At 37.9% G+C, this 19,303-nt stretch overlaps 1 non-coding gene across 1 annotated transcript; it reads right to left on the reverse strand.

The window, feature by feature from the left end:
* Positions 1 to 12,728: 12,728 nt before the first annotated feature.
* On the reverse strand, positions 12,729 to 12,832 carry LOC112704618 (small nucleolar RNA R71). Its single transcript, XR_003155235.1, has one exon. It is a non-coding gene; the product is annotated as a small nucleolar RNA R71 (small nucleolar RNA).
* Between the last annotated feature and the right edge of the window lie 6,471 nt (positions 12,833 to 19,303).

Raw genomic sequence — 19,303 nt, forward strand, 5'->3', positions numbered from 1 at the left:
TCATCATTCTCACCTATGAACGTGTGCCTGACAACCACCTCCGTTCTACTTTAGATTGAGTGGATATCTCTTGTATTCCTTAATCAGAATCTTCGTAGTATAAGCTAGAATTGATGGCGGCATTCAAGAGAATTCGGAAGGTCTAAACCTTGTCTGTGGTATTCTGAGTAGGATTCAAGGATTGAATGACTGTGACGAGATTCAAACTCGCGATTGTGGGGCGTTAGTGACAAACGCAAAAGAATCACTGGATTCTATTCCGACATGATCGAGAACCGACAGCTGAATAGTCGTGCTGTGACAGAGCACGTTGAACATTTTCACTGAGAGGATGGGATTGTAGCCACTAACAAGGGTGATACCCAATGATGAGCGGATAATTTATACGCTTTTTGGCATTGTTTTTAGGTAGTTTTTAGTAAGTTCAAGCTACTTTTAGGGATGTTTTCATTAGTTTTTATGTTAAATTCACATTTTTGGACTTTACTATGAGTTTGTGTGTTTTTCTATAATTTCAGGTAATTTCTGGCTGAAATTGAGGGACTTGAGCAAAACTCTGAAAAAGGCTGACAAAAGGACTGCTGATGCTGTTGGAATTTGACCTCTCTGCACTCAAAATGGATTTTCTGGAGCTACAAAACTCCAAATGGCACGCTTTCAACGGCATTGGAAAGTAGACATCCAGAGCGCAATATATAATAGTCCATACTTTATTCGGGAATTGACGATGTAAAGTGGCGCTCAACGCCAGTTCCATGTTGCTGTCTGGAGTAAAACGCCAGAAACACGTCACGACCCGGAGTTGAACGCCCAAAACACACTATAACTCGGCGTTCAACTCCAATAAAAGCCTCAGCTCGTGGATAGATCAAGCTTAGCCCAAACATACACCAAGTGGTCCCCAGAAGTGGATTTATGCATCAATTACTTACTTCTGTAAACCTTAGTAGCTAGTCTAGCATATATAGGACATTTAACTATTGTATTAGACATCTTTTGACCATTCGGTCTTTTGATCACCTTCATGGGGGCTGGCTATTCGGCCATGCCTAAACCTTTCACTTATGTATTTTCAACGGTGGAGTTTCTACACACCATAGATTAAGGGTGTGGAGCTCTGCTATACCTCAAGTTTCAATACAATTACTATTATTTTCTATTCAATTCTCTTTTATTCTTATTCTAAGATATACGTTGCACTTCAACTTGATGAATGTGATGATCCATGACACTCATCATCATTCTCACCTATGAACGCGCGTGACTGATAACCACTTCCGTTCTACCTTAGGCCGGTCGCATATCTCTTAGAATCCCCAACAGAATCTTCGTGGTATAAGCTAGATAGATGGCGGCATTCATGGGAATCCGAAAAGTCTAACCTTGTCTGTAGTATTCCGAGTAGGATTCTGGAAATTTAAAAAGTATAACCTTGTCTGTGGTATTCGAGTAAGATTCCGGTATTAAATGAATGTGACAAGCTTCAAACTCCTGAAGGCTGGGCGTTAGTGACAGACGCAAAATAATCAAGGGATTCTATTCCAACCTGATTGACAACTGACAGATGATTAGCCATGCTGTGACAGAGCATTTGGACTATTTTCACTGAGAGGATGGGATGTAGCCATTGACAAGGGTGATGCCTCCAGACGATTAGCCATGCAGTGACATCGCATAGGACCATTTTCCAGAGAGGATGAAAAGTAGCCATTAACGATGGTGATGCCCTACATACAGCTTGCCATGGAAAGGAGTAAGAAGGATTGGATGAACGTAATAAGAAAGTAGAGATTCAAGAGGAGCACAGCATCCCCATACGCCTATCTGAAATTCCCACTATTGATTTACATAAGTATTTCTATCCCTTTTTTATTTATCTTTTAAATATCTAATCCAGTTACATTTGAATCCGCCTGACTGAGATTTACAAGATGACCATAGCTTGCTTCATACCAACAATCTCTGTGGAATCGACCCTTACTCACGTAAGGTATTACTTGGATGACCCAGTACACTTGCTGGTTAAGTTGAACGGAGTTGTGACCACACATAGTTGTAAACCATGGTATTGGCATCATGATTTTGGCGACATTTCCAGGGAAAGAAAAAGCAATGAATTTTACAAAATGCAATAACATATGAATCACAATTTCGTCCACCACCCAACATACAGCTTGCCATGGAAAGGAGTAAGAAGGATTGGATGAAGACAGTAGGAAAGCAGAGAGACGGAAAGGACAAAACATCTCCATACGCTTATCTGAAATTCTCACCAATGAATTACATAAGTATCTCTATCTTTATTTTATGCTTTATTCATAAATCATTCATAACCATTTGAATCTGCCTCAATGAGATTTACAAGATGACCATAGCTTGCTTCATACCAACAATCTCCATGGGATCGACCCTTACTCGCGTAAGGTTTATTACTTAGACGACCCAGTGCACTTGCTGGTTAGTTGTACGAAGTAGTGATAAAGAGTTGAGATTGCAATTGTGCGTACCATGTTGATGGTGCCATTGATGATCACAATTTCGTGCACCAATGAGCGGGACTTAGTAGCTTTTTGCTTCTGAATAGTTTTGGCATCTCACTATCCATTGAAACTTGGAATGGTTGGCATCTTTAGGAACTTAAAATCCAGATGATATTATTGACTCTCCTAGTTAAGCTCTTTTTTATTCTTGAACATAGCTTTTAGTGTCTTGGCCGTGACTCTAAGCACTCTGTTGTCTAGTATTACCACCAGATACATTCATGTCACAGACACTTTAACTGGGTGAACCTTTTCAGATTGTGACTCAGCTTTACTAGAGTCCCCAGATAGAGGTGTCCAGAGTTCTTAAGCACACTCTTTTGCGTTGGACCATGACTTTAACCGCTCAGTCTCAAGCTTTTCACTTGACACCTTCACGCCAGAAGCACATGGTTAGGGACAACTTGTTTGAGCCGCTTAGGCCAGGATTTTATTCCTTTGTGCTCCCCTAACCACTGATGCTCAAAGCCTTCGGACCTTTTACCCTTGCCTTTTGGTTTAAAGAGTTATTGGCTTTTTGCTCTTGCTTTTTGGTTTAAAAAGCTTTTGGCCTTTTCTGCTTGCTTTTTTTCTTTCTTTTTATTTTTCTCCTTTTTTTTCGCATGCAAGCTTTTTGTTTTTCTCTTTGCTGCTTTTTCTTGCTTCAAGAATCAATTTTATTGATTTTTCAGATTACCAATAATACGTTTCCTTTTTCCTTATTCTTTCAAGAGCCAACATTCTAAAATCACAACTTAAAATATGCATTGTTTATTTCATTCATTCAGAAAAAAAGCAATGATACCACATCAACATAATTAAACTACTCTTATTTTAAACTTGAAATTCATGCATCTCTCAATTCTTTTCAATAAAAATTTTCTTTTAAGCAAGGTGAGAGATATATGGAACATTTTACAACTTTAAGACATCAAATGCAAATGATCATGCAGTAAAACAAGAGAACAGACAAATAAACAGGCAGAAAACAGAAAAATAATAGGAAATGCATATAAAGAGAACGAATCCACCTTTAATGGTAGTGGCTAGTGCTCCTCCTTGAGGATCCAATGTGATGCTTGATGAGGAAAAATTAGATTTCCACACAAAACTCATTGGCAAGTGTACTGGGTCGCATCAAGTAGTAATTACTCACAAGAGTGAGGTCGATCTCAAAGGGATTGATGAATTGAGCAATTTTAGTTAGGTGATGAATTTAGTTAAGCGAATGTTATATGATTTGATTGGAAATTGATTAACAGAAGCTAAATTGCAAAAAAAATAAAAGAGAGAGGGGAAATTGACAGAATCTAAAGTGCAGAAGATGTAAATTGAGCTGAAACTTAAAGTGCAAGTAATGTAAATGACTGAAACTTAGATTGCAAGAAATGTAAATGGTTCTTAAAGTGCAAGAAAACTAAATGACTGAATCTAAATTGCTGATAAACTTCAATTGCTTGAAGATTAAAGGGATTTGGGGGCTGGGTTTCAGAATTGAACAAGAATTGTAAATTACAGAGAAGTAAGAGATGAAGTAGATTTGCATAAATTTTTAAAGCAGAAATGAAAATTGCAGAAGAAATGAAAATCAGAAGCAAAAAACTTGCTTCAGATTGAGACTTAAAGAAACAATTGAGATCAGATCTTAAATTCTTAAACTTAGTAAGCAGAAAAGAAAAATGGAACTCCAAGATGAAGAACTTCAAAGAATTCTTCAATCAGAGTTCAAAAACCCAAAATCCAGGGAGCAGAATTGATGAAGAAGAAAATGAAAACAGAAAACAATCTCAGATTCGATCTCAATTCTCCAGAATTCACAAAGAGAAAAATCAAAAAGAAAACTAAAAATTGAGCTCCGCCTCTTTTACAAATTGAATTAACTCCTATTTATACACTTTTTATTTTTGATCTTCAAAGCTTGGAGTGGGCCTTTTGGTTTTTGGATTTGAAGAGAGATGGATCCAGTTGGTCTTGGTTCAGTTGAGTTGGAGGCATGGGTCAGCTCTTTTGAACGAAAAAGTTCACAAAAGTGAACTTGGTGTTCACTTGATTGAACATTCCTTTGATGCTTGCCTCCCCTTTGTCGCGCGTTTTCTTTCCCTGGTGTGAGGCACGAAAAATTTTACAAAAGTGAACTTGGTGTTCACTTTAGTGAACTTGGCTCTTGTGTTGTGCCTTGGCTGAGTGCTCCCTTGCTTCCAGGCTTGTATAACCCACGAAAAAGTTCACTAAGTGAACTTGAAGTTCACTTTAGTGAACTTGAAGTTCACTTTAGTGAACTTTGGCCTTTGTTGAGCCTTGGTTGAGCGTTCCTTTGCTCCCAGGCCTTGTGTAATCCATGATAAAGTTCACTAAGTTAACTTGAAGTTCACTTTAGTGAACTTGGCTCCTTTGTTGAGCTTTGGTCCTTGGCCCATGCTTTTCTTGGAAGTTCACTTAGTGAACTCTAAGTTCATTAAGTGAACTTTACCCTTTGTTTCTCCTTTTCTTCCCTACAAACAACTAAATAAACAATCAAAACATCACCAAATTCACAAGGTCTTTGCATCATTCATAAAATCAATTAATTCCAACAAAAACCCTATGATTTTGTGTCAAATAATTGATGGTTGATTGATTCAACATAATCATGAAAATCTACTCCAAGTCACTTACTTATTGTGCAAGAAAGTGGATAAAACCTAATGAAACAAGTGAAAAATGCTTGAAAATCTAGCATAAGATGACTTGTCATCACAACACCAAACTTAAATCTTGCTTGTCCCCAAGCAAGCACTAAAAATAAGAAGAAATGAAATGAAACAGAGAAGCATACATGTCCTTATTTAGCAGATAATTGAACTTGGTTCATGGAGTTTTATGCAGACAAATGTAGCTCACTTATTCCTTGCTGATAGATAAGAAATGTTTCCTTAAGGGTTCACTAGAGTTGCTATTATACTGCCTTGCTTTTTGCTTGATCCCTTGCTAGCTTTTTCTTTCTTTCTCTTGCTTAGAGAGCTTATTTCTTAATGAAAGCTTTGTGGCAAGTGTTGCAGCAGCCTTTTGGCTCAATTTTGCTCAACACTACTTCACCACAGACACATGGCTCACAATTTCTTCCTAAGAACATTGATGTCCAGCATATCTCTGGATCACTAAATGCTTTGTAGCTAGGTTGTTCCTAATGGTGGACTTTCGGTTGGAAATCCCAGATCAGTTGATCCAAGTGGCCAAGTTTCAGAATACTCCTCAGAACCTAATTGTCCAAGTAAATCCTAGTACAAAAGCACTACAGGCATATGTCCTAGGGTCCAAGCTATTGGTGTCTAGCCTTATTGTTTGTTTCTTTGCCATGTTTTGGCTTTTCTCTTCCTTTTTCTTTTTGTTTTGCTTCATTCTCAAGGGATGTTCATTAATAAAAGACTTTATAGCAACAACTTAATTCACACTAGAAAGAGTATTCTATCATGCAGCTTTTATTATTGAGCTAATCATTAAATCAAACAAGTACCACCACTTAATTTTCATTCTAATTCCTACAACATTGGACAGTCACTTTCTGTTTCAAACACTTTTCTTTTATTTATGCAAAAGGGAAACAAAACAAAAATTCAAGCAGATGACTTATGATAAGCACTATGCAGGCTAGCATTTTTGGTAAACATCTCTACTTACACCTAATTGAACACTTCAACAAGTCATATAGGAATCCCCAAGTTAAAATACTTTAAAGCAACAAGGATTAACTATCAATACAACCTGTTGGGAATGTGTCTCAGCTTTTCCTTTTGTCATCATTATTTCTCTCTGTTGTTCCTCCTTTGGATGATGATGCAGAACCCTTTTCACAGATTGAATTCTTTCCTACATAATCCTTAAAAGTTGCTTGTTTCTCAAGCCCTTAGGCAACTAGTTACTATGCAAGATTTGCTTGTAGGCTTTTGAACTTATTTTTGGTGTGTGAACACCAAACTTAGTTCCTTGCCAATGTTTCTTATACAACCAGTCAACCATATATATATATATATATATATATATATATATATATATATATATATATATATATATATATGAAACCTTTGCCTTTGCTGAAGGTCATAAAGTTAAAAACTAGAAAACAGATAATGGTTAAGTAGTTTCTCTGATTGCTTGGAGCTAGCAACTCTTTATGCAGAAGGTGAAGATGTGTTTTTAAGTGAGATTCTTGGTGGAACACCAAACTTAACATTCTTCATTCTCCCTTAAATTGTTTTGGTGTGCAACACCAAACTTAGCTCCTTGCAATACATATAAGACTATTCAACCTTTTTATTGAAATAGATATGAAAAGGGATTACCCCAGATTGGGTTACCTCCCAACAAGTGCTCTTTTATTGTCACTAGCTTGACATCCTTCATTCTTGCTCAGGTCAGTTTCTGAACCTCCTTTTCCTTGTCCCATTGATCTCCCAAGTAATGCTTTGTCCTGTGACCATTTGCTATGAAATGGCTCCTTGTAGCCTCATCCAGAAGTTCAATGCTTCCATAAGGGAGAACCTTTGTGATCAAATAGGGGCCAGTCCATTTAGACTTGAACTTGCCTGGGAAAATCTTGAGCCTGGAATTATATAGGAGTACTTGCTGTCCTGGTTTGAGCTCTCTTTTCAAAATTTTCTTATCATGCCACTTTTTTGTCCTCACTTTGTATATATTTGCACTCTCATAAGCTTTCAGTCTGAATTCATCTAGCTCATTGAGTTGTAACAAACTTTTTTCTCCTGCTGCTTGAGGATCAAAATTTAGAAGCTTAGTAGCCCAGTAAGCTTTGTGTTCTAGTTCCACAGGGAGGTGGCATGATTTTCCATAGATTAGCTAAAATGGAGACCTTCCTATAGAGATTTTGAATGCTGTTCTATACGCCCATAAGGCATCATCCAGCTTCCTGGCCTAATCTTTTCTTGTGCTTCCTACTGTTTTCTCTAAGATCTTCTTCAACTTCCTATTTGCTAACTCAGCCTGGCCATTAGTCTGAGGGTGATATGGTGTGGCTACTTTATGAATCACTCTATATTTGTGAAGGAGTTTTTCCATCTACTTGTTGCAAAAGTGACTACCACCATCACTGACAAGACCCTTGGGCACTCCATAGCTAGTGAAAATGTGCTTCTTAAGGAATTGAAGGACAATATGTGCATCACATGTGGTTGTGGCTATGGCTTCCACCCACTTTGAGACATACTCCACTGCAACCAAAATATATTTGAAAGAGTAAGAAGGAGGAAAATGGCCCATAAAATCAATGCCCCAAAGATCAAATAGCTCCACTTCAAGAATGAAATTTTGAGGCATCTCATTCCTTCTTGATAGTCCTCCAGTTCTTTGGCACTCATTACACTGATGAATGAACTCTCTGGCATCTTTGAATATAGTTGGCCAATAAAATTCACTTTGTAATACTTTGGCAGCTGTTCTCTCTGGTCCAAAGTGTCCACCATAGGCTGAACCATGACAATGCCACAATATGTCTCTCATTTCAGTTTCAGGGACACACTTCCTAATCAGTCCATCCGGGCATCTTTTGAACAAAAATGTTCATCCTACAAAAATTTTTTGGCTTCATTGAGTAGCTTTTTCACTTGCTGCCTGGATGTTCTTGAGGGATTTTTCTTTCCATCTTGTAGTTTACTGTGTCAGCAAACCATGGTTCTTGCTGGACTTGGAAAAGATGCTCATCAGGGAATTTTTCATTCACTTACTGTGGTATATGTTGATTGGCCTCTTGTGGCACTCTTGACAAATGATCTGCTACTTGATTCTCACTTCTCTTCCTATCTCTTACTTCAATGTCAAATTCTTGTAGCAGCAGCACCCACCTAATAAGCCTTGGCTTTGAATCCTGTTTAGACATTAGATACTTGAGAGCATCATGATCAGTATACACTATAACCTTTGAACCAATCAAGTATTGTCTAAATTTATCAAATGCATATACAATTGCCAAAAGCTCTTTCTCAGTGGTGGTATAATTTTTCTGTGCTTCATTTAACACCTTGTTAGCATAATATATGACATGCTGCAGCTTGTCTTTCTTTTGCCCCAACACAGCACCAATTGCAAAGTCACTTGCATCACACATAAGTTCAAAAGGTAATTCCCAATCAGGGAGTCTGATAATTAGTGTTGTAATGAGTTTTTTCTTTAAAGTTTCAAAGGCATGGTTGCAACTGTCATCAAAGATGAAAGGACTATCAATCATTAGCAAATTGCTCAATGGTTTTGCTATTTTTGAAAAAATCTTTGATGAACCTCCTGTAAAAGCGAACATCCCCAAGAAATCTCCTTACCGCTTTTACATTAACAGGTATAGGGAGCTTTTCAATGATTTCTATTTTAGCTTTATCAACTTCTATACCTTTGCTTGACACTTTTTGCCCAAGAACTATCCCTTCAGGAACCATGAAATGGCATTTCTCCCAATTCAATACCAAGTTAGTTTCTTGGCATCTTTTCAAAACAAGAGTTAAATGATGCAAGCAAGTGTTAAATGAATTGCCAAAGACAGAAAAATCATCCATGATGACTGATGAGCGGATAATTTATACATTTTTTGGCATTGTTTTTGGGTAGTTTTTAGTAAGTTTAAGCAACTTTCAGGGATGTTTTCATTAGTTTTTATGTTAAATTCACATTTCTGGACTTTACTATGAGTTTGTGTGTTTTTCTATCATTTCAGAGCTTTCCAGTAATATATAATAGTCCATACTTTATTCGGAAATTGACGACGTAACTTGGCGTTGAACGCCAAGTACATGCTGCTGTCTGGAGTTAAACGCCAGAAACACGTAATGATTTGGAATTGAACGCCCAAAACACGCTATAACTTGGAGTTCAACTCCAAGAAAAGCCTCAGCTCGTGGATAGATCAAGCTCAGCCCAAGCATACATCAAGTGGGCCTCGGAAGTGGATTTATGCATCAATTACTTACTCATGTAAACCCTAGTAGCTAGTATAGTATAAATAGGATAAGTTACTATTGTATTAGACATCTTTTGATAGTTTAATCTTTGACTGTTCTAGTATTTGATCATTCGGTCTTTTGATCATTTAGGGGGCTGGCCATTCGGCCATGCCTGAACCTTTCACTTATGTATTTTCAACAGTGGAGTTTCTGCACAACATAGATTAAGGGTGTGGAGCTCTGCTGTACCTCAAGTTTCAATACAATTATTATTACTTTCTATTCAATTCTCTTTTATTCTTATTCCAAGATATACGTTGCACAACACTTTGATGAATGTGATGATCCGTGACACTCATCATCATTCTCACCTATGAACGCGCGTGACTTACAACCACTTCCGTTCTACTCTAGGCCGGGCGCATATCTCTTAGATTCCCCAACAGAATCTTTGTGGTATAAGCTAGATAGATGGCAGCATTCATAGGGATCCGGAAAGTCTAACCTTGTTTGTGGTATTCCGAGTAGGATCCCGGGAATTCGGAAAGTCTAACCTTGTCCGTGGTATTCCGAGTAGGATTCCAGTATTGAATGACTGTGACGGGCTTCAAACTCGTGATTGCTGGGCGTGATGACAAACGCAAAAGGATCAATGGATCCTATTCCAACATGATCGAGAACCAACAACTGATTAGCCGTGCTGTGACAGAGCATTTGCACCATTTTCACTGAGAAGATGGGATGTAGCTATCAACAAGGGTGATGCCTCCAGACGATTAGCCGTGCAGTGACAGCGCATAGGACCATTTTCCCGAGAGGATTAAAAGTAGCCATTGATGATGGTGATGCCCTACATACAGCTTGCCATGGAAAGGAGTAAGAAGGATTGGATGAATGTAATAAAAAAGTAGAGATTCGAGAGAATTCTAGCATCTCCACACGCCTATCTGAAATTCCCACTATTGATCTACATAAGTATTTCTATCCTTTTTTATTTTATTTATTTATCTTTTAATTATCTAATCCAGTTACATTTGACCCTATGAATCCACTTAACTGAGATTTACAAGGTGACCATAGCTTGCTTCATACCAACAATCTCTGTGGGATCGACCCTTACTCACGTAAGGTATTACTTGGATGACCCAGTACACTTGCTGGTTAAGTTGAACGAAGTTGTGAGCTTCTCTAACAGTGCCTGGAACTCTTTTATCACAATTTCGTCCACCAAGTTTTTGGCGCCGTTGCTGGGGATTGTTCGAGTATGGACAACTGACGGTTCATCTTGTTGCTCAGATTAGGTAATTTTCTTTTCAAAAAAAAAATCTTTTTCAAAATTTTCTTTTCTTTTTCGTTTTTCCAAAAATATTTTCGAAAAAAATTAATAAAAATACTAATAAATTATAAAATCATAAAAATCAAAAATATTTTGTGTTTCTTGTTTGAGTTTTGAGTCAATTTTTAAGTTTGGTGTCAATTGCATGCTTTAAAAAATTTTCTTGCATTTTTCAAAAATTCATGCATTCATGGTGTTCTTCATGATCTTCAAGTTGTTCTTGGTAAGTCTTCTTGTGTGATCTTGATGTTTTCTTGTTTTGTGTTGTTTGTTGTTTTTCATATGCATTTTTCGTTTGTTAGAGTCCATGCATTAAAGATTTCTATGTTTGGTGTCTTGCATGTTTTCTTTGCATCAAATTTTTTTTCAAAATTATGTTCTTGATGTTCATCATGATCTTCAAAGTGTTCTTGGTGTTCATCTTGACATTCATAGTGTTCTTGCATGCATTATGTGTTTGATCCAAAATTTTCATATTTTGGGTTATTTTTATGTTTTTCTCTCTCATAATTAAAATATTCAAAAATAAAAAAATATCTTTTCCTTATTTTTCTCCAAATTTTCGAAAATTTGAGTTGACTTAGTCAAAAATTTTCAAAATTAGTTATTTCTTACAAGTCAAGTCAAATTTTCACTTTTAAAAAAATATCTTATCTTTTTAAAATCTTTTTCAAAAATCATATCTTTTCAATTTTATCTTTGTTTTTCGAAAATTTTCAAAAATCTTTTTTAAATTATTTTCAAAATCTTTTTCTTATCTTTATATCATATTTTCAAAATTACACTAACAATTAATGTGATTGATTCAAAAATTTGAAGTTTGTTACTTTCTTGTTAAGAAAGGTTCAATCTTTAAGTTCTAGAATCTTATCTTGAAGTTTCTTGTTAGTGAAGTAAGTAATTTTAAATTTAAAAATTAAATCTTTTTATCTTTTATCTTATCTTTTTCAAAAATTTTATCTTTTTCAAAATTTGATTTCAAAATATTTTATCTAACCTCTTATCTTCTTATCTTTTCAAATTTGATTTTAATATCTTTTTCAACTAACTCTTTGACTTTTTGTTTGTTTCTTGTCTTTTTCAAAATCACCTAACTACTTTTCCCTCTCTAATTTTCGAAAATATCTCATATCTTTTTCAAAAATTCTTTTGTTTTAAATTTTAATTTTAATCTTATCTTATCTCTAATTTTCGAAAATTACTAACCCCTTTTTAAAATTATTTTCGAATTTTCTATCTCTTCTCTCTTATTCTATTTAATTATTTAATTACTAACACTTCTCTTCACCTCTCTTCACCTAAAAATCCGAATCCCCTCTTCTACATTCTTCTCCCCTTTCTTTTTCTACTAACATAAAGGAATCTCTATACTGTGACATAGAGGATTCCTCTTTCTTCTCTTGTTTTCTTCTCTTTCATATGAGCAGGAACAAGGAAAAAGGCACTCTTGTTGAAATTGATCCAGAACCTGAAAGGACTCTGAAGAGAAAATTAAGAGAAGCTAAGTTACAACAATCTAAGGGTAACCTTTCAGAAACATTAGAACAAGAGAAGGAGATGGCAGCCGAAAATAATAATAATGCAAGGAGAATGCTTGGTAACTTCACAAAGCCAACGTCCAAATTTGATGGAAGAAGCATCTCCATTCCTGCCATTGGAGCCAATAATTTTGAGCTGAAACCTCAGCTAGTTGCCTTAATGCAACAAAACTGCAAGTTTTATGGACTTCCATCTGAAGATCTTTACCAGTTTTTAACTGAGTTCTTGCAGATCTGTGAGACTGTAAAGACGAATGGAGTTGATCCTGAAGTCTACAAACTCATGCTTTTCCCCTTTGCTGTAAGAGACAGAGCTAGAATATGGTTGGATTCACAACCCAAGGATAGCCTGGACTTCTGGGATAAGCTGGTCACTGCCTTCTTAGATAAATTCTTTCCTCCTCAAAAGCTGAGCAAGCTGAGAGTGGATGTTCAAACCTTCAAACAAAAAGATGGTGAATCCCTCTATGAAGCTTGGGAAAGATACAAGCAGTTGACCAAAAGATGTCCATCTGACATGTTTTTAGAATGGACCATATTAGATATATTCTATTATGGCCTGTCTGAATTTTCGAAAATGTCATTGGACCATTATGCAGGTGGATCTATTCACCTAAAGAAAACGCCTAAAGAGGCTCAAGAACTCATTGACGTGGTTGCAAACAACCAATTCATGTACACTTCTGAGAGGAATTCCGTGAATAATGGGACGCCTCAGAAGAAAAGAGTTCTTGAAATTGATGCTCTGAATGCCATATTGGCTTAGAACAAAGTGTTAACTCAACAGGTCAACATGATCTCTCAAAATCTGAATGGATGGCAACATGCATCCAACAGTACTAAAGAGGTAGCTTCTGAAAAAGCTTATGATCCTGAGAACCCTGCCATGGCAGAGGTTAATTACATGGGTGAACCTTATGGAAACACCTATAACTCATCATGGAGAAATCATCCAAATTTCTCATGGAAGGATCAACAAAAGCCTCAGCAAGGCTTTAACAATGGTGGACGCAATAGGCTGAGCAATAGCAAGCCTTATCCATCATCTTCTCAGCAACAGACAGAGAATTCTGAACAAAACACTTCTAATTTAGCCAATCTAGTCTCTGATCTATCAAAGACCACTTTCAGTTTCATGAGTGAAATAAGATCCTCCATCAGAAATCTGGAGGAACAAGTGGGCTAGCTGAGTAAGAAAGTTAGTGAAACTCCTCCCAGTATTCTCCCAAGCAATACAGAAGAGAATCCAAAAGGAGAGTGCAAGGCCATTGATATAATCAATATGGCCGAATGCACAAGGGAGGAGGAGGACGAAAATCCTAGTGAGAAAGACCTCCTGGGACATCCTTTAAGCAAGAAGGAGTTTCCTATTAAGGATCCAAAGGAATCTGAGTCTCATATAGAGACCATAGAGATTCCATTAAATCTCCTTCTGCCATTCATGAGCTCTGAAGATTATTCTTCCTTTGAAGAGGATGAAGATGTGATTGGAGAGCAAGTTGCTCAATATTTAGGAGCTATCATGAAGTTGAATGCCAAGTTGTTTGGAAATGAGACTTGGGAAAGTGAACCTCCCTTGCTCATCAATGAACTAGATACCTGAATTCAGTAAGCTCTACCTCAAAAGAAAAAAGATCCTGGCAAGTTCTTAATACCTTGTACCATAGGCACCATGACCTTTGAAAAAGCTCTATGTGATCTGGGGTCAGGGATAAATCTTATGCCACTCTCTGTAATGGAGAAGCTGGGGATCATTGAGGTATAACCTGCCTTGTTCTCATTATAATTGGCAGACAAGTCATTGAGACAAGCTTATGGAATAGTGGAGGACGTGTTAGTAAAGGTTGACGGCCTTTACATCCCTGCTGATTTCATAATCTTAGACACTAGGAAGAAAGAGGATGAATGCATTATCCTTGGAAGACCTTTCCTAGCCAAAGCAGGAGCTGTGATAGATGTCAACAGAGGTGAACTAGTCCTTCAATTGAATGGGGACTACCTTGTGTTTAAGGCACATGGCCATCCCTCTGTGACAAAAGAGAGTAAGTATGAAGAGCTTCTCTCAATTCAGAGTCAAGAAGAGCCCCCACAGTCAAACTCTAAGTTTGGTGTTAAGACCCCAAATCCAAACTCTAAGTTTGGTGTTGGGACTATACAACATTGACCTGATCACCATTGTGGCTCCATGAGAGCCACTGTCAAAGCTATTGACATTAAAGAAGCGCTTGTTGGGAGGCAACCCAATTTTATTTATCTAATTTTTATTTTATTGTTATTTTGTGTTTTATTAGGTACATGATCATGAGGAGTCACGAAAAAATGTAAAAATTAAAAACAGGATAAAAAACAGCAGAAGAAAAAAATCACACCCTGGAGGAAGCACAGACTGGCGTTCAACGCCAGTAAGAAGCATCTGGCTGGCGTTCAACACCAGAACAGGGCATGAAACTGGTGCTGAACGCCAGAAACAAGCATCATTCTGGCGCTGAACGCCAGGAATGTGCCTAGAGGAAAAGCTGGCGCTGAACGCCAGTAACAAGCATGAAACTGGTGTTCAACGCCAGAAACATGTTACATGTGGGCGTTGAACGCCCAAAATGTGCACCACTCGACATTTAAACGCCAGAATAGTGTGCAATGGTATTTTATATGCCTATTTGGTGCAGGGATGAAATTCCTTGATACCTCAGGATCTGTGGACCCCACAGGATCACCTCAGGATCTGTGGACCCCACAGGATCCCCACCTACTATATTCCCACCTTACCTCCTAATCCTATTTTACTCTTCCCCATGTCACACTTCCCAAAAACCCTTCACCAATCACCTCAATCTCTCTTCTCAATTATCCCATTCACCACTCACATCCACCCACTCTTCCCTATAAACCCCACCTACCTTCAAAATTCAGAAACATTTTCCCACCCAATCCCACCCTAAATGGCCGAACCTACCCTCTTCCCTCTCCCTATATACACCCTTCCATTCTACTTCATTTTCACACAACACTACCCCCTCTACTATACCTTGGCCGAATTCATCTCCCCTCACTCTCCTCTAATTTCTTCTTCTTCTTCTCTTCTTTCTTCTATTGCTCGAGGACGAGAAATATTTTAAGTTTGGTGTGGTCAAAGCATAATCTTTTTTTTGTTTTCCATTACCATCAATGGCACCTAAGGCCGGAGAATCCTCTAGAAAAGGAAAAGGGAAGACAAAAGCTTCCACCTCCGAGTCATGGGATATGGAAAGATTCATCTCCAAAAGCCATCAAGACCACTTCTATGATGTTGTGGCAAAGAAGAAGGTGATCCCTGAGGTCCCTTTCAAGCTCAAGAAAAATGAGTATCCGGAGGTCCGACATGAGATCCGAAGAAGAGGTTGGGAAGTCCTAACCAACCCCATGCAACAAGTCAGAATCTTAATGGTTCAAGAGTTTTATGCCAATGCATGGATCACTAGGAACCATGATCAAAGTATGAACCTGAATCCAAAGAACTATCTCACAATGGTTCGGGGGAAATACTTAGATTTTAGTCCGGAAAATGTGAGGTTGGCGTTTCACTTGCCCATGATGCACGGAGATGAACGCCCCTACACTAGAAGGGTCAACTTTAATCAAAGGTTGGACCAAGTCCTAATGGACATATGTGTGGAAGGAGCTCAATGGAAGAGAGACTCCAAAGGCAAGCCAGTTCAACTAAGAAGACTGGACCTCAAGCCTGTGGCTAGAGGATGGTTGGAGTTCATTCAACGCTCCATCATTCCCACTAGCAACCGATCTGAAGTTACTGTGGATCGGGCCATCATGATTCATAGCATCATGATTGGAGAGGAAGTAGAAGTTCATGAGGTCATCTCCAATGAAATCTACAAAATAGCCGACAAGCCCTCTACCATGGCAAGGCTAGCTTTTCCTCACCTTATTTGCCATCTATGTTACTCAGCTGGAGTTATCATAGAAGGAGACATCCCCATTGAAGAGGATAAGCCCATCACCAAGAAGAGGATGGAGCAAGCAAGAGAGACCCTCCACGGATCTCAAGAGATGCATGAGGAAGCTCATCATCAAGAAATCCCTGAGATGCCTCAAGGGATGCTGGTGCACGAATTTGTGATTCGCACAACTAACCAGCAAGTGCACTGGGTCGTCCAAGTAATACCTTACGTGAGTAAGGGTCGATCCCACGGAGATTATTGGTTTGAAGCAATCGATGTTTATTTTATTAATCTTAGTCAGGAGGCTAATAAAGTTATTTGGAATTATTTATAAGAAGCCAAAATATTTAAAATTGTAAGTTGAAATAATAGAGACTACTAGTGTTACTTGTTGTGCAGTAATGGAGAATATGTTGGAGTTTTGGAGATGCTTTGTCCTCTGAATCTCAACTCTTCCTTGAAATCCTTCAACACACGCAAGGCTCCTTCCATGGCAAGCTCTATGTAGGGTGTCACCATTGTCAGTGGCTACTTCCCATCCTCTCAGTGAAAACGTTCCTATGCTCTGTCACAGCACGGCTAATCATCTGTCGGTTCTCAATCAGGTTGGAGTAGAATCCATTGATTCTTTTGCGTCTGTAACTAACGCCCAGCCCTCAGGAGTTTGAAGCACGTCACAGTCATTCAATCCTGGAATCCTACTCGGAATACCACAGACAAGGTTTAGACTTTCCGGATTCTCATGAATGCCGCCATCGATCCGGCTTATACCACGAAGATTCTGATTAAGGAATCTAAGAGATATTCATTCAATCTGATGTAGAACGGAGGTGGTTGTCAGGCACACGTTCATGGATTGAGGAAGGTGATGAGTGTCACGGATCATCACCTTCTTCATAATTAAGCGCGAATGAACATCTTAGATAAGAACAAGCGTGTTTGAATGGAAAACAAAGGAATTGTATTAAATCATCGAGACACTGCAGAGCTCCTCACCCCCAACAATGGAGTTTAGAGACTCATGCCGTCAAAAAGTATGTAATTCAGATCTGAAAATGTCCTGAGGTACAAGATAAGTCTCTAAAAGTTGTTTAAATAGTAAACTAGTAACCTAGGTTTACAGAAAATGAGTAAACAAAGATAATTGGTGCAGAAATCCACTTCTGGGGCCCACTTGGTGTGTGCTGGGGCTGAGACTAAAGTTATCCACGAGTAGAGGCCTTTCTTGGCGTTAAACTCCAGGTTATGACGTGTTTTGGGCGTTCAACTCCGGATCATGACGTTTTTCTGGCGTTTAACTCCAGACAACAGCATGAACTTGGCGTTCAACGCCAAGTTACGTCATCTATCTTCGCGCAAAGTATGGACTATTATATATTGCTGGAAAGCCCTGAATGTCTAATTTCCAACGCCGTTGAGAGCGCGCCAATTGGACTCCTGTAGCTCCAAAAATTCCATTCCGAGTGCAGGGAGGTCAGTATCCAACAGCATCAGCAGTCCTTTTTCAGCCTAACTCAGATTTTTGCTCAACTCCCTCAATTTCAGCCAGAAATTACCTGAAATCACAGAAAAACACACAAACTCATAGTAAAGCCCAGAAATATGATTTTTGCCTAAAAACTAATAACATTCTACTAAAAACTAATTAAAACATACTAAAATCTACATGAAATTACCCCCAAAAAGCGTATAAAATATCCGCTCATCACAACACCAAACTTAAACTGTTGCTTGTCCTCAAGCAACTAGATGAATAAAAGAGGATAAAAAGAAATCAAGAAGCAATAATATCTCAGAGTTTTAAGTGAAGCTCAGATTCTAATTAGATGAGCGGGGCTAGTAGCTTTTTGCTTCCAAACAGTTTTGGTACCTCACTTTATCCTTTGAAATTCAGAATGATTGGCATCCATAGGAACTCAGAAGTCAGATAGTATTATTGATTTTCCTAGTTAAGTATGTTGATTCTTGAACACAGCTACTTTTATGAGTCTTGGCCGTGGCCCTAAGCACTTTGTTTTCCAGTATTACCACTGGATACACAAATGCCACAGACACATAACTGGGTGAACCTTTTCAGATTGTGACTCAGCTTTGCTAGAGTCCCCAGTTAGAGGTGTCCAGAGCTCTTAAGCACACTCATTTTGCTTTGGATCACGACTTTAACCACTCAGTCTCAAGCTTTTCACTTGGACCTTCATGACACAAGCACATGGTTAGGGACAGCTTGATTTAGCCGCTTAGGCCTGGATTTTATTTCCTTGTGCCCTCCTATCCATTGATGCTCAAAGCCTTGGATCCTTTTTACCCTTGCCTTTTGGTTTTAAGGGCTATTGGCTTTTTCTGCTTGCTTTTTCTTTTTCTTTCTATTTTTTTTCCGCCACTTTTTTTTCTTTTTTTTTTTTCAAGCTTTTGCTTTTTCACTGCTTTTTCTTGCTTCAAGAATCACTTTCATGATTTTTCAGATCATCAATAACATTTCTCTTGTTCATCATTCTTTCAGGAGCCAACACTTTTAACATTCATAAAATTCAATATCAAAAATATGCACTGTTCAAGCATTCATTCAGAAGACAAAAAGTATTGCCACCACATATAAATAATTAGAATTTTTCTTATTAAGAACTCAAAAAAAAATTATTGCCTCTTTATTCTAAAAATCTACTATTTTATTCATGTTTGATGATGATGAGAAAAATAAATTATAACTTAATTGAAAATAAAATCAAAATAGATATGCTAAATACTACTACTCCTATATAACTTCTAAGGTAAATTTTTATAAAAATACTATCACAGAGTTAAAGCTTAAAATTAGAACTTAACAACCTGTATTTTTGGGAAGTGGATGTTCCTCTAGTCTGTGGGGTGCTTGGTCCTTCAAGGAATAACTTCTGACGCTTTAGTTCCTTCAGTTCACATCCTTGCTTTTCTTGTTCCCTTAGGTGCCATGATCTTGATGAGTTTTAGCTCAGTGATCATGGCAACTCACACCAAACTTAGAGGTTTGCTTGTCCTCAAGCAAAAGAAAGGACAGGAGAGGAATAGAGGGAGAGGC

The sequence above is a fragment of the Arachis hypogaea genome, chromosome 7, assembly GCF_003086295.3.
Source record: "Arachis hypogaea cultivar Tifrunner chromosome 7, arahy.Tifrunner.gnm2.J5K5, whole genome shotgun sequence".
NCBI classification, from domain to species: Eukaryota; Viridiplantae; Streptophyta; class Magnoliopsida; order Fabales; family Fabaceae; genus Arachis; species Arachis hypogaea.